The sequence below is a fragment of the Corylus avellana genome, chromosome 9, assembly GCF_965113065.1.
Source record: "Corylus avellana chromosome 9, dhCorAvel1.hap1.2, whole genome shotgun sequence".
Classification (NCBI taxonomy): Eukaryota; Viridiplantae; Streptophyta; class Magnoliopsida; order Fagales; family Betulaceae; genus Corylus; species Corylus avellana.
This window is the reverse complement of record NC_142498.1, coordinates 5857188-5871344: the sequence shown is the minus strand read 5'-3', so window position 1 is coordinate 5871344 and position 14157 is coordinate 5857188.

Below are 14157 nucleotides of genomic sequence, written 5' to 3'. Positions count from 1 at the left end.
AATTATAAGTTTTCTTACGAACTGATATGAGAAAAAGTAATGCTAGATAGTACAATTGTTCAACAACATAAACATGATACTCCAAATGAACCATTAATTGGATCTTTCTTTTATTTAACAACGATTAATTTAAGGATTAATTAGGAGTGTCACGTCATAATTATTAGACAATTGTATAATAAAAATATAAAATCTAGTATTACTTTTAATGAAATGGTTAAGAAAAAAAAAAGACTTTTCAATTTAACAAGTAATCAACATGTTTTAGTGCAAATGTTGAGCTCACTAGGCAAAGTAGGAGAATAAGAAATATGTAAAGGTGGATGGAGTTTACACGAAAGGGTGGAGGGGGTTTCTTTTTCGCTTTTAGAATTCTAAGAGGTTATTTTTAAAAGGAGTTAATTAAGCCTAGATACCTTCTTTTTTTTTTTCTTTTTTTTTTTCTTTTTTTTTCATTTTCATATGTCACCTCTAGGTGTTTTAAAAAATTACTTCATACAAATTGAATCTACCATTGTATTTCCTCATTGATATCTCTATTTGCTTGAGTGATTTAGGTTCAATTTGCTTCAAACTCTCGCAACCAAATAACTAATACAGTTGATTTTGTCAATCATTAAATAGACTTCTTATTGATTGAGAGGAATCGGTCCATTTCGGAAGCTAATCCCCTTAATTTGTCATCTGTCGATTTTCGAAATTGACTACCTACGTCTATCAATAAGGACTAAATACCAACCCAAGGGGTCATTACTCAAGCGTATTTATAGCAACAGTTGAAACGGAGATAAACCATTTCATGGTTAAGATTCGTTTTTAAACTATTCAAATGTCTACATGATGCTAGGGGTGCAAAGGCGGGCGGTTTTTAACCGCCCGCTAACCGCTAACCGCTATAACCGTCAACCGCCTAACCGCCTAACCGTCTAACCGCATTAACCGCTAACCGCCTAACCGCCATAACCGCCTAGCGGTTAGCGGTTAGCGGTTATTGGGTCTACTAACCGTAACCGCTAACCGCTAACCGCCTTTTTATATAATATATTTTTATAATTATAATTATAAAAATATTTATACATATAACATAATCACTTGATCATTAAATCACAATTTTTTAAAAAAATAATTAAATCACAATTTGAGTATTAATATATTATCACTATAATTTATATGATTATATCATATAATCACTTGATCATTAAATCACAATTTTTTTTAAAAAATAATTAAATCACAATTTGAGTATTAATATATTATCACTATAATTTATATGATTATATCACATGAGATTGATTATTAAATCATTTGATTATATAATAACAAATTATACATATATAATATGACATAACTCATAAGTATACTAATTCATACTAATACAACAATTAAATATCTAGAGACTTATTTCCAATGTATGTTATAAACCTATAAGTCTATATAAGTCTACATATGTATATGAATAATATAAATGTATAATATCAATAGTTAATCATATGATTCAATGACAATTCAAATACTTTATTCAAGACTTCAAGTGAATCATATTATTAATGTACAATGATGATATGATTCGTATAATATCAAATTAAGTAATTGACATTGGATTAAACAATGACCAATGTGTTACTTATAAACATAATTTAAGTATTAATGTATTATCATTTTAATTTTAGTAATTTATATATTATCACTATAATTGATATGATTATATCACATGATGACTTGATTATTAAATCATATGATTATATAATAATAAATAATACATATATAATATGACATAACTCATAAGTCATAAGTCTACAAGTTAATCATATGATTCATGTACAATGATAATCACAATTGATTCAATTGAATTAAACAATATGTTACTTATAACTACAAGTCTACAATTTAATTAAAGCATTATTAGATACTTTAGGAATTTAGGATTTAAGAGTTTGAACATTACCATTTACCATTAGATATTAAGTTCAATTCAAAGAAAAAAGATTATAAGTAAATATGATAAGAATTTAAATAATTAATCATATGAATCATATGATATAATTTAATGAGACTATATGATTATATAATATCAAATTAAGTAATTGACATTAGATTCAACAATGTGTTACTTATAATCACAATTGAAGTATTAATGTATTTTTTTGAACATTTTTTAGAAAAAGAAATTTAACCATTTTTTGAAAGAAAAAAAAAATTAACAATTTTGAATAATTTTGAATTTTATATATATATATATATATATATATATATATAATTGCTTATAGTTATATTATATGCATATTGAATAATATAAATGTATAAGATAAATATTTAACTATATGATCCAATTACAATTCCAATACTTAATCAATTATTCATGTACAATGACAATGACAATGTGATTCATATAATATCAAATTAAGTAATTGCCATTGGATTAAACAATGTGTTACTTATAACTACAATTGAAGTATTTTTGTTTGTTTGTAAGTTTATAAGATCAACACTTAATCATATGATCCAATGACAATTCAAATATTTATAGCAATTGAGCCCAAGAAGATATTAAAAATACAAAAAAAAAAAAAAAAAATGAGGGTAAAAAAAAGCCCAAAAAGCCCAAAAAAAAAGTCCAATTTTAAAAAAGCGGTTAGCGGGCGGTTATCTATTTCACTAACCGCTAACCGGCCACTAACCGCTAACCGTTAACCGCTAGGCGGTTAGCGGTTGCGGTTAGTGAAATTTACTAACCGCTAGGGCGGTTACGGTTAGCGGTTATTGCCACTAACCGCTAACCGTAACCGCCTTTGCACCCCTACATGATGCCATGTCATTAAAAACTGAAACTGACATGGCACCATATACACCTTCTTAAATGTGTGAAATGTAATATAGACAGTGAAATAATTCACCTTCATTCAATCAAGAATTCTACAAGTAGAAATAGTTTGTTTATGTGTATTGAAAAGTATAACCAACTTATAAAATATCCAAGCTTGAAGTTGCATTCTCAGCCATATATTCAACCCGAAATTCTTATAAACTTTTCAGCATCCTTTCATTTGAAATTGAGAGATTCGTATTCTAACTATTGATCCCTTCTAGAGAACCATTTTATTTTTATTGGTTTAAATCAAAATCATTTTTGTTTATGTTGAGCTCATATGTAGATTACCTCTTCTCTCATCATTTTGACCTCTCCCCTCCTCATTTCCTACGTTGTCGTGCCATCCACCTTGCTCCCTCCAATCACAACCTTAAAAAATAAATAAATAGAACAATTGGTGCAAGTCAAAAAATAATTTATTATTTTTTTTTTAGGGTAAAGTCTCTATATCCCACTCAAACTACCACCCAATTGATAATGTTCCTCCCAAACTTTTAATTGCGACAATGTACCCCACCCCCCAAACTACCAAAACATTGTCAATATCCCCACCAAAGCTAGCAAAAAGATCAAAATGTCCCTATATATTTATCAATATGACAAAAATACCCCTAAAATTCAAAACAATTTTTTTTTTTTTATTTAAAAAATTATTTTAATTTTTAAACGATCTTTTTAAACCGAAATTTTTATTTAAAAAAAATCAATTTTTATTTTTTTAGATTTTTTTTAAGATGTTTTAAAAATGAAAATTTTATTTTTTTAAACGAAAATATTTTAATTTTTTTCTTAAAACAGAAATTTTTATTTAAAAATTATAAAAGAAAACGTTTTTTTTTAAAAAAACAAAAAAACAAACGAAAAATTTTCAATTTTTATAAAAAAAAAAAAAAAAAATCAAAATTTTTAATTTTTTTTTTCTAATAAAAAGATTTTTTATTGGGTTAAATACCAAATACCCCTTGTGGTTTAGTAATTTTATTTTTACCCCCTGGGGTTTCATTTTTATCACAGGACCTCCTTGAGGTTTTGATAAAGGACCGAGTTAGTCCTTCCGTTAGTTGACCGTTAGATGACCTTTAGGACTGACACGTGGACCAATCAGATGTTAACACGTGGCACATATTTAATTTTTAAAAAATTTTTTTTTAAAAAAAAAAAAAAAGAAAAGAAAACAAATTGGGGGTGGCTCCTTGGCCATTTGGGGGTGACTTGGCCACCCCCTTTGGCCATTTGGGGGTGACTTGGCCACCCCCTTTGGCCATGGGGGTGGCCTGGCCGGATGGGGCCAGGGGGTGGCTCGGCCACCCCCTTGGGCTCCAAGGGGGTGGCCGAAACCACCTCTTGTAAAAACTGGGGGTGGCCGAAACCACCCCCAATAACCAGTGGTTATGGGGGTGGCCGAATTTTTTTTTTAAATACATTTTTTTTAATTTAAAAAGAAAAATTAAATAGGTGACACGTGTCAACATCTGATTGGTCCACGTGTCAGTCATAACGGTCAACTAACGGATGGACTAACTTGGTCTTTTATCAAAACCCTGGGAGGGTTCTGTGATAAAAATGAAACCTCAATGGAGTAAAAATAAAGTTATCAAACCTCAGAGGGTATTTAACCTTTTTTTATTTTATTTTAGGTTTTTCTAGAAATTTTAATATTTTTTTAAAAAATTTTACTAAGAATAGTTTCGTCCATAAAATAAATATTGACAATGTTTTAATAGTTTGGAAGGATACATAGATTTTCTCTTTTTTATCTAACAAATAAGAAAAAACTTCTGTACACGTAAATAATAAATAAATTATATAGTGTTCCATCTAATGACAACTTTAAGGATTCGTACGTAGACGATCGGATTCGCACGGCACTTTAAAAAAAAAAAAAACAATTTATTGGAGTCGTCGAGAATTTTCGTGAGAAATTACAAAGTACCGTACGGGTGTAATTGGTCCGTACAGGTGAAACCGCGCTTATTAATTTTTGTGCCGGAAAGCGAAAGGCCTACTACTACGGGATCAAATTGACGCGTAGAGTGCACGCGCTGTTAGGTTCACGCGGCCTGACAATTGCGTCCCCCACGCTACCTAAGAAATCAAAGCGTAATCTTCATATCTGTCTCTGTCTCTGTCTCTATCTCTCTCTCGTAATCTCTATTTATTAGGTTGGGTAAATATATCGACGTGCCAGTCAGAGCGGAACAGAGGCAGAAGACTTCCGTTCCCTCGCCGGCACGATTACAAATGGACGGCGTCCTTTTCTTGTGCCCCCACCGCAGCTTTCAAACACAAGCGTTTCAAACAGTGACGCAATTGCATTTAATATACGGTTCCATTGATATTAACGTGCTTTTTGATTTTTAGGATAATTGTTTCTTAATTTATTGGTGAGTTTTTTTTTTTCTAATATAATTTATTGGTGAGTTAATATAACGTGGATAGAGATTCCTTTTTAACTGGATTAAACTCTTTAATTCGGTCTATAAATGCTCCCAATTTATTATTGAGTTAAATTCTTAAATATTATGTCCTCATTTCACTTTTATTTTATCGAGTTAGTGTAGCGGTATTTATTAGCTTTTAATTTTTTTTGTTTTTTTTTTAATAATTATTTATTAACACTACCATGTTAGTATAGTAGGACTTTGTTGATAGTATATAGCATTATGTTATGGCCGAAGTTACGAGGTTATAAGAGTCAAAGATGATGTATTAGATTCTAGACTCAAACAAAATTCGCTAACATATGACTAATTTTTAAATTAAACAGTAGATTTGCGTCAAACAGACTCAAACTAATGTATAGGTAGCTCTTATTTCTCGATATTAAGGGTAGAGAACCTCAAACCAAAGCTCATCATCCTCAACCCAAAAGCTAGGATAACGTTTACATCCACAATCCAAAAATCTGGACCAAAGCAACAAACTCGAAGGGCATTAAGCGGGCAGATCGAGAGAGAGGACCGAGCATTATTATCAGTAGAGCTTTTGCAATAACTCAGTCTCTCTCTCTTTTTTTTTTTAACAGAATCTTCTCCATTGATAAAAATATATTAGACAGGAACATATTGATCCAGGATAAATACAATTTGGAATTTCTTCAAGCCAAACATTATATATGACATTCATAGTGGCTTCTCTAGTCAATTCGTGAGATGCTGAGTTTGCGTCCCTTCTAACATGTTCAATCCTGCATGATCTCAGCAACCGCATACATTCTCAGACACCTTCTACAATATGCCGAAATTGACTCCAATTTTTGTGCTTCACTTTAATAGCGTATACAATTTGCAGAGCATCTCTCTCTATAATCACATCATAGAAACCCATTTTCCCACAAAATTCCACTGCCTGTAAGGCTATAAAAATGTCATGAAGCTATAAAACATGTGAAAACACATATTTTTTTTAATAGTATTAACAAAGTTTGAAGAGAATTTTTTGACAAAATATTCGTATTTCACATGCTTTAGTAAAAATGTCCAATTCAATTTTGAAAAAACCCTTGATCAAATAGTATAATATTGTTATTAGTTAAATATGAATTGTTTCTCTGTTATTGATAAAATAAAATAAAAGAATTTCAGGTACAATGCTTCTTGCCACCGACGACACTAAAATACTACAAAATAACCCTTTGCCGTACAAGTAGTGTTGAGTCGACTTAGCATTTACCACTCACACAATCGACTTTGGAATTCATCCGTGAGTGAACAATAAATCTCCTGCAAACCAAAATAAAAAAGGGATAAATTATAGGGATAAATGCAAATTTGATTATTGTGATTGACTTAAATTATAAATTATTTCATGTGGTATAAAAAATAATTTATAGGTCTCCGTAGTTGAAATAAATTACAAATCACTCATTGTGGTATAAAAATAATTTATAGGTCCTCAAGATATGCCAAAATAGCAGTTTACTTCCTGAAATCAATTTCTGTTAAGTAACTTTACAAAATTTGTCACTTTGTGACGTCGTACCAAATAAAAAGGAGACACATGTTATTATTAATTTCTGACTTTTAAAAATGACAATTAAAATGTTTCACATCATTTTACGATGCCAATTAAGATTACACATCAGCTCTCACTCCACATCATACGATTACAGTATATTAACATAATCTCTTATATCCCAAAATTTTATCCCTTGCGTAACTCTCCCTTATCTTTATCTTTGTTAACCACTTCACAAAATGCGAACATCAAATTATCGCAAAATGCTCCAAAATCATAGCAAAGAAAATGAAAATTAGGAAGGGTTATGCACAAAATAAAATTTTGGAGATATAAGAGATTAGGTTAATTTACTATAACAATATAATGTGACAAAGTAACGGATTATGTTAAGTTACTTAACGGAAATTAATTTTAGGGAGTAAACTGTTATTTTGGCCTACCTTGAAGACCTATAAATTATTTTTTATACCAAATGGAGTGATTTATAATTTAGGCACATTACAAGGAGCTATAAATTATTTGTTATACCATAAGGATTGATTTGTAATTTAGGCTAACTATAAGGACCAATTTTGCATTTATCCCGAAATTATATTTAGCTTTAGTATTTTTTTTTCTGATTTGAATTTAATTTTTGAATCTATAATTTTAATAATTAAGTTTTGAAATTTTGTCCAAATTTTAAATAAATTCCTCATTGGTCAAGTTAACAATTTTTTATTTGCCACGTCATGTGCACGAGTGTCAGTGTTACATCAACAAATTTGCTACGTCAAGTGCCCCATCATTCACACAGTAAAAAAAACACCCCACCCTAAATAAGTGAAAGAAAACAGATAAAAGCTCAATAGGTTAGAGAAGAGGTGGATGCTCGGTCACCTCTCTATTGTAGTGTGGAGGTAAGAATAGTGTTGACACCGTGCACATGATCTATCAAATGTTGCACACATGGTAGACAAAAAATCGTTAGCTTTGATAGTAAAATAATAGAAAAACTTACTTAAAATCTATATTAAAATTTAAAGGCTTGGTTGTCTAGATTAAAAATCTAGGAACTAAATTGAAATCAAGTGAAATGTAGGGACTAAATGTGATATTTTTTCAAATAAAAAACTACAAAATGACCCTTTTGCCCGTACAAGTAATTGACCAACATATAATAGTATCATGTGCCAACCTTTCTCTCTCAATCCTATTTTTATATTTTTACTTTTTAAAATTATATTTCAAAATCCAATAAGATAAAATATCGCCATATTTTAATTTCTAAAAATAAATTTATTTCTTTTTTGCTTTATCGATAATGTTTACAATAAGTTTATGTGATTCGATTGTAAAAAATTACTGGTTTCGACTGCTTTAATGAGATTAAATTGACTACTTGTTATGTGAACGTACGGAGTATCGAAATTTCCAAAAATATCCCTTTTAAATGATAGTTGCTAGATGTTACCATATACAAAATTCCAAAATGATCCAATATCTAAATATTGCTACGTCCATATTTACATATAATAATACACCTTAAGGCTTCGTTTGCTCCGTGGAATAGACCCTTAAAAAAGAATAGTTAATCATACGGTATAACTATCAATTTGTTTGGTTACACGCTATTTCAGGAAATAGTTTAATACCATGGGGCTAGTAATCCCATACACACAGGCTTAACTAATCTTTAAGGAATTGAATACATTTTTCAAAAATACCCCATATATGTATATTTTAAACATAAAATAAAATAAAAAAATATGAAAAATAAAGTGGGTGGCTTGACCACCCATTGGGGTGGTCGGCCACCCACATAAGAGGTCGGGGGTGGTGCGACCACCCCCGTCGCATTTTGGGTGGTTATGGCCACCCCAGATTTGCTTCAGAGTTGGTCAAGGCCACCCCCGGCCACTTCTTTGGGTGGTCAGCAACCCATTTTATTTCAGTTTTTTTTTTTTTTTTTTTTTTTTTTTTTTTTTTTATAATATGAGTTCAAAAAAAAAAAAATAATATGGGGTTTTTTCTTCATAATTTTGATTTAATTCCAATTTTTGCATGTGTGTTGTTACCAAACTAAGAAATAAGAATAACTATTTTATTCCACATTCTTCTATTCTTAGTAGTAGTTATTTATTTTCTAATGAACTAGATATATCCCACATGTTAATCTTAAATGTTTTTGGATTGAGAATTTTATTTTATTTTATTTTTTGAGAATTCCTTTTATCGGGATGTTGTGTAAAAGTCCCTTTTACAGCCTTCAATAAAATAAGAACACAAAATATAATGGAGATAAAATAAAATAAAATAAAATAAAAAATAATAATAATAATAATAAATAAATTGTATCTTAAATTCAAATCAATCTAATAGATTTTTTCATTCGTTCTAACCTAACGCCCACCAGCCACTACTGAATCCCCCCACTCGCCTCTGAGCCCTCAACACCCTAGTCTCAAAAACTAACCAAGATAAAAAAAATTATTTGGTGTGAAGGGTTATATTATTTTTTGGTGTTTCAAACTGAAGTGTTTGTTTTTTATTTAAGGGTGCGAAACACTCCGCTTAATCCAATGATGAATTTGAAAAAATTATAGATGAGAGATAGAAGAACGGCACGTCTCTTTTGTATTAGGAGAGTTGAATATTTCATCATCTAATTGCAGAAATTCTAAAAGAATGGTTATTTACTCTTTTCTTGTCCAACTTTTTTAAAAAACAATTATTGGATCCGTAGAAATGGCAGAATCCACTTTTATTCATGTAAATCGTACAAATTTAATGATTAATTTTTAAAAATGTTGAATGAAAAAATAATAGAAAAATAACGTTTAGATTTTCTCAAATTCTAATGTTTCACAACTTCTGTAAATTTGGGGGTAAGGGGGTGGGGGAGGCCAAATGCAATGAACAATACTCAACCTCATATTTTGCACATGGTGACAATTACCATTAATGCCAATAATGCCATGGATATACATGTTTCCATTAGGAATAATTCTGATCCAATAAATTATAAATTTAAAAATGTGTTCAATTTAGGTCAACTCTTATCTTGAACAAGCACCAGATGGTTTTTGGTTCTCTTTTTTATTTATTTTTTTTATTTTATTTATTTTTTTGGGTTAAAGTGTTTCAATGTGATATAAAAATTTTAAAAAAATTTCTGTGAGATTTACATTTAAAAAATAAAAGTGTTAAGTGTTTAGAATTGATAGTTAATAATTCTATATATAAAAAACAAGTGCCTTTTATTTCCAAGACATAGCACAATAACTAAAAAAAAGTACTTAGTTAGACTTTATACGATTATTATATAATTAGAATGACATGGTTATGAATATTAATCGCTATTTATTTTTTGTAAGTGCTAATCTTAATTGTCATATCATTAAGTTGAATAACAGTTTATTAAGGGTACGTTTAGGATTGCGTTTTTTAAAATTACGATTTGAAAATTCAGAAAATTTACGTTTTCAAAAAGGGTTGACAATGTTGCTTTTTGAAAACACACAATTTTAAATGCTAAATTGTAATTTTGTCAAATGCTTAACTGCCTTTTTAAAATTACATTTTCAAATAGCTATTTTTAAGTCACACTTTTTAAAATCGCAAATCTAAACGTACCCAAATAACATTATTTCTAAAAAAGAGAGAAAAAGATATATGAAAATAAAGAAGATAGAGATATCATTGTGATTGTGATTGTGATTGTAATATACCATCCAATAGCAGCCTTGATATGGTCATGATAATTTATAAAATAGAGTTCTAATCCTCTATTTTTTGTGTACGAATTAAAAGGAAAGAGAAGAAGAAATGGAAGTAGTATTTAATTCGGATACTGTTGATGACCTTTGAGTAGCACGAGGGAGGACCATGAATGATGATTTTTTTTTTTTTTTTAAAAAAAAGTCGTATTTTTTAGATTTTTCAATGGATTGCTATATTATTTCTTTATTTATTGCTTGTGGTAGATTTTCCAAAGAAACAAGATAATATTGAGAAAAATAGTCATTGACCCTCTACAAACAACTTGGAGGGTGGAGGGGTCCCCTACAAAGTCAAGTGCACCCCCACCCTCTCAAACGTCTGACAGACTCTTCTGCCCAATCACACCCCACGAGTGGGCCCCTTCAACTCATGACCTCCCATTCATCTCCCACAAGTTGCGTGATCAAATCCAAGCCCTTAGATTTGCTCCTAACATGTTTGAAATTGGCGTGGCCTGTCAACGTTGGCGTGACGGTTTGGTTTTTTCGACTTCCAAGCAAGCAAGCTCGCGCGCATATATATATATATATATATATATATATAGCCAAATGCTATTTTTCATTCACCTCACCCTCTCTCCTCTCTTGTTTTTTTTGTTTGTTTGAAAAAATCAAAATGTTGAAAGAGGGAATAAGATGGTGAGGGGAATGTATTCTAGCATCCTCTCTCTATATATGTTTTCCTAATAGCGTTTGGACTTTAAAAACACATTTTTATTTTATTATTATCTCATTCAACTCGTATAACGGTACTATAACGGTATTAATAGTCCTTCAATTTTTTTTCCTTTCTTAACAAAGACGTCATAATAAGATAATAATAAAATAAAAATGTAGTAGTTTACATCCAAAAGTTGATCACATTGCCACGTTAACATGATAAAATAATTAATTTATTTTAATATAGACTAAATAATATCTAGTTAATAGTTAATATCTCTCTAGAGAGATTTTGAGATTATAAATAGGACATCTATCCTATTAATAAAAAATAATAAAATAATATATATTTTAAAAATAATTACAAACAAAAAGAACTAAGGGGTGGCCGGCCACCTCTAATGTTGCGGTATGGGGTGGCCGAAGCCACTCCCAACCCCAACTGAGGTGGTCGGCCACTCCATTGCCACCCTTTGGTTTTTTTTTTTTTTTAAAAATATATTTTATTATTATTGTGTTTTATTAATGAAACATATGTTCTATTTATGGTAACTTAATATTTTCCAATGAAGAAGATTCTATTCCATAATTATAAGACAAAAATGTAATTATCTATGCACCGACCTAAAAGAATAAGGTGGGGAGGGCTGGTGACAAATTAACGTGCGGAATTGGAAGAGGTTTGTGTTTAATGAGATTAATGTTGTTAAGGGGTTTAGTCAAAGTTGTACAGCCAAGTGGATTGTGAAGTGCCTTTTGGGTATAGGCTGTCTTAAGTCTTCCATTACCGCGGTGTTCAGTTGAGGTATACAATCCTAGAATATCATATTTGGAAAAAAAACTTTTGACTTTCGCACTAAAAAGAACATATTCAAGAGCTTTTTCTCTCTCTCTCTCATATAATAATAATAATAATAATAATAATTAGCTCATTCAAACTTACATCTCATTTGCAATATCTCCCAACTTTAAAAAATACAATACCCCCTTCAATTATTTGGCATTTTCAATTTGCCGGATGAGTCATGTGAAAAGATCATTTATTTAAGACCCTTGAATTATCATTTATTTTGAAAAGATCATCATAAATTTTAAAAATTTTCAATTTTATCTCCCGAACTTTAAATTTGTTGCAATGTATCTCATTCCGTCAATTTTTGGAAGGTAAAGTGATAAAATAACCTTTATATCCTTGGCATTTTTCATAAAATTTCAAATTTATCCTTATTTTCAAATTAAAAATTAAAAAAAAAATTTTTAGAGTAATTTGGTTTTTCTAATAGTTTCCGTTAGGGTTTAATGACAAAAATTGTCGGAGGGGTCAATTGCACTAGATTAAAAGTTTAGGGACAAAATTGAGACTTTTTGAAATTTGAAAAAGTCTTTTTAAAACACTTGATAATTCAGAAGTCATAAATAAAGATATCTTTAAAAGGAAAAAAGAACTGTTGAAGGGGACCCACAATGCTGATTTCCGTGGCTCTGTTGGTCTTTTTGGAAGGAGATTCACAACTAGGCTGTAGGTTTCAGACTTTCAGTGGTTAGAAACCCAATGGTTTGACCAGAGACAATGTTCACAAATAGAGATTTCTCTTTAAAAAAAAAAAATCTAAATACAGTTCCTTTTTAAATTTTATAAGGTTGAATAAACATGCTTTTATTTTATCAACAAAGGGTCATAGGTTAGGTTTTGACTACATAGTGCAAAACAAACCCATAGATGCCATAGGAATGGCTAACCTCTATATCAATGGTTTAATAGGACATGGAGAAATTTCACTCCATCCAGAACAATAGACCCATAGCAAAAATTTCAACAGCAAAAATTTGAATGACTTCTACACATCTCTTCATCCTATCTACCATCACATGTTTCACATCTCTTTGGAAATTGTTTTATATCCGTCCATTCAAATGGTTTTATTAAAGTACGTTTTTAAATAGAATGTGAAAAAAATTTATATCTCGTTTTCAGTTGTACGTTTTGAAGCCAAACGGACACTTAAAATCTATATGCTTCACAAAAATGTAAGAATATCGCGTTTTCGATAACTGGGTTTTCAAGCTGCACGTTTTGGAACTGCAAAATCAAATGGACACTTAAAATCTATATGCTTCACACAAATGTAAGAATCTAAATAGAATGAAATCCCCACATAGTACAAGCAAGTGGTGGTTACAGTTGAATGAAAATGGGAAAGCCATATTATATGGTTTTGAATGAAACAACAAACATTATATTCCCCACTCACAAGCTTCTCCAGATCATCAAGACATTATTATGCAATGTAGGAATGAGGCTATGGTCCATATTTTTTTATGGTTCCACAAAGGCCCACCTACTACAAAATGACATTTTTGACCCACTCAAGCCAATAGGGTACTGACCAGAAAATAACGTACATGAAAAGTGTAAAAGTAGATGGAGGGCAGAAAAAGAAAGGTAGAGAGAAAAGATGCCATGGGAATAATTTGAGGCTACTAAAGGTGAATGGCTATGGCCTCCAATTTCACAGGCACCGGTGCTTTTAGTATTTGTTTCAATGTACCTCATTAAGAGGAAGATTCTGTTCTTATGGTAGGTTTGGGTTGTCCCAAGACTGACAATTGAGGGACATCAAAGAGAGACAATTTTACACAAAGATTGTTAGACCTCTAGGATGCTATTGCATGGGGTGAGATAAGTTTGTTTTAGGCCATGCATTTAAAATAAACGGTCTAGATCATATTTTTAAGAGGGTCGGTAACCACCTCTTGGCCCACCCCCAAAAAGGTAGTTCGAGAGTGGCCAAAACCCTAATTAGAAGATGGTTCTATCCCACCCCCATTCAATAACCAAACTCAAATTTTCTTTTCTCATTTCTACATAGTTAGTAGAACGATGTGAACTGTTCATTTAAAATGAAC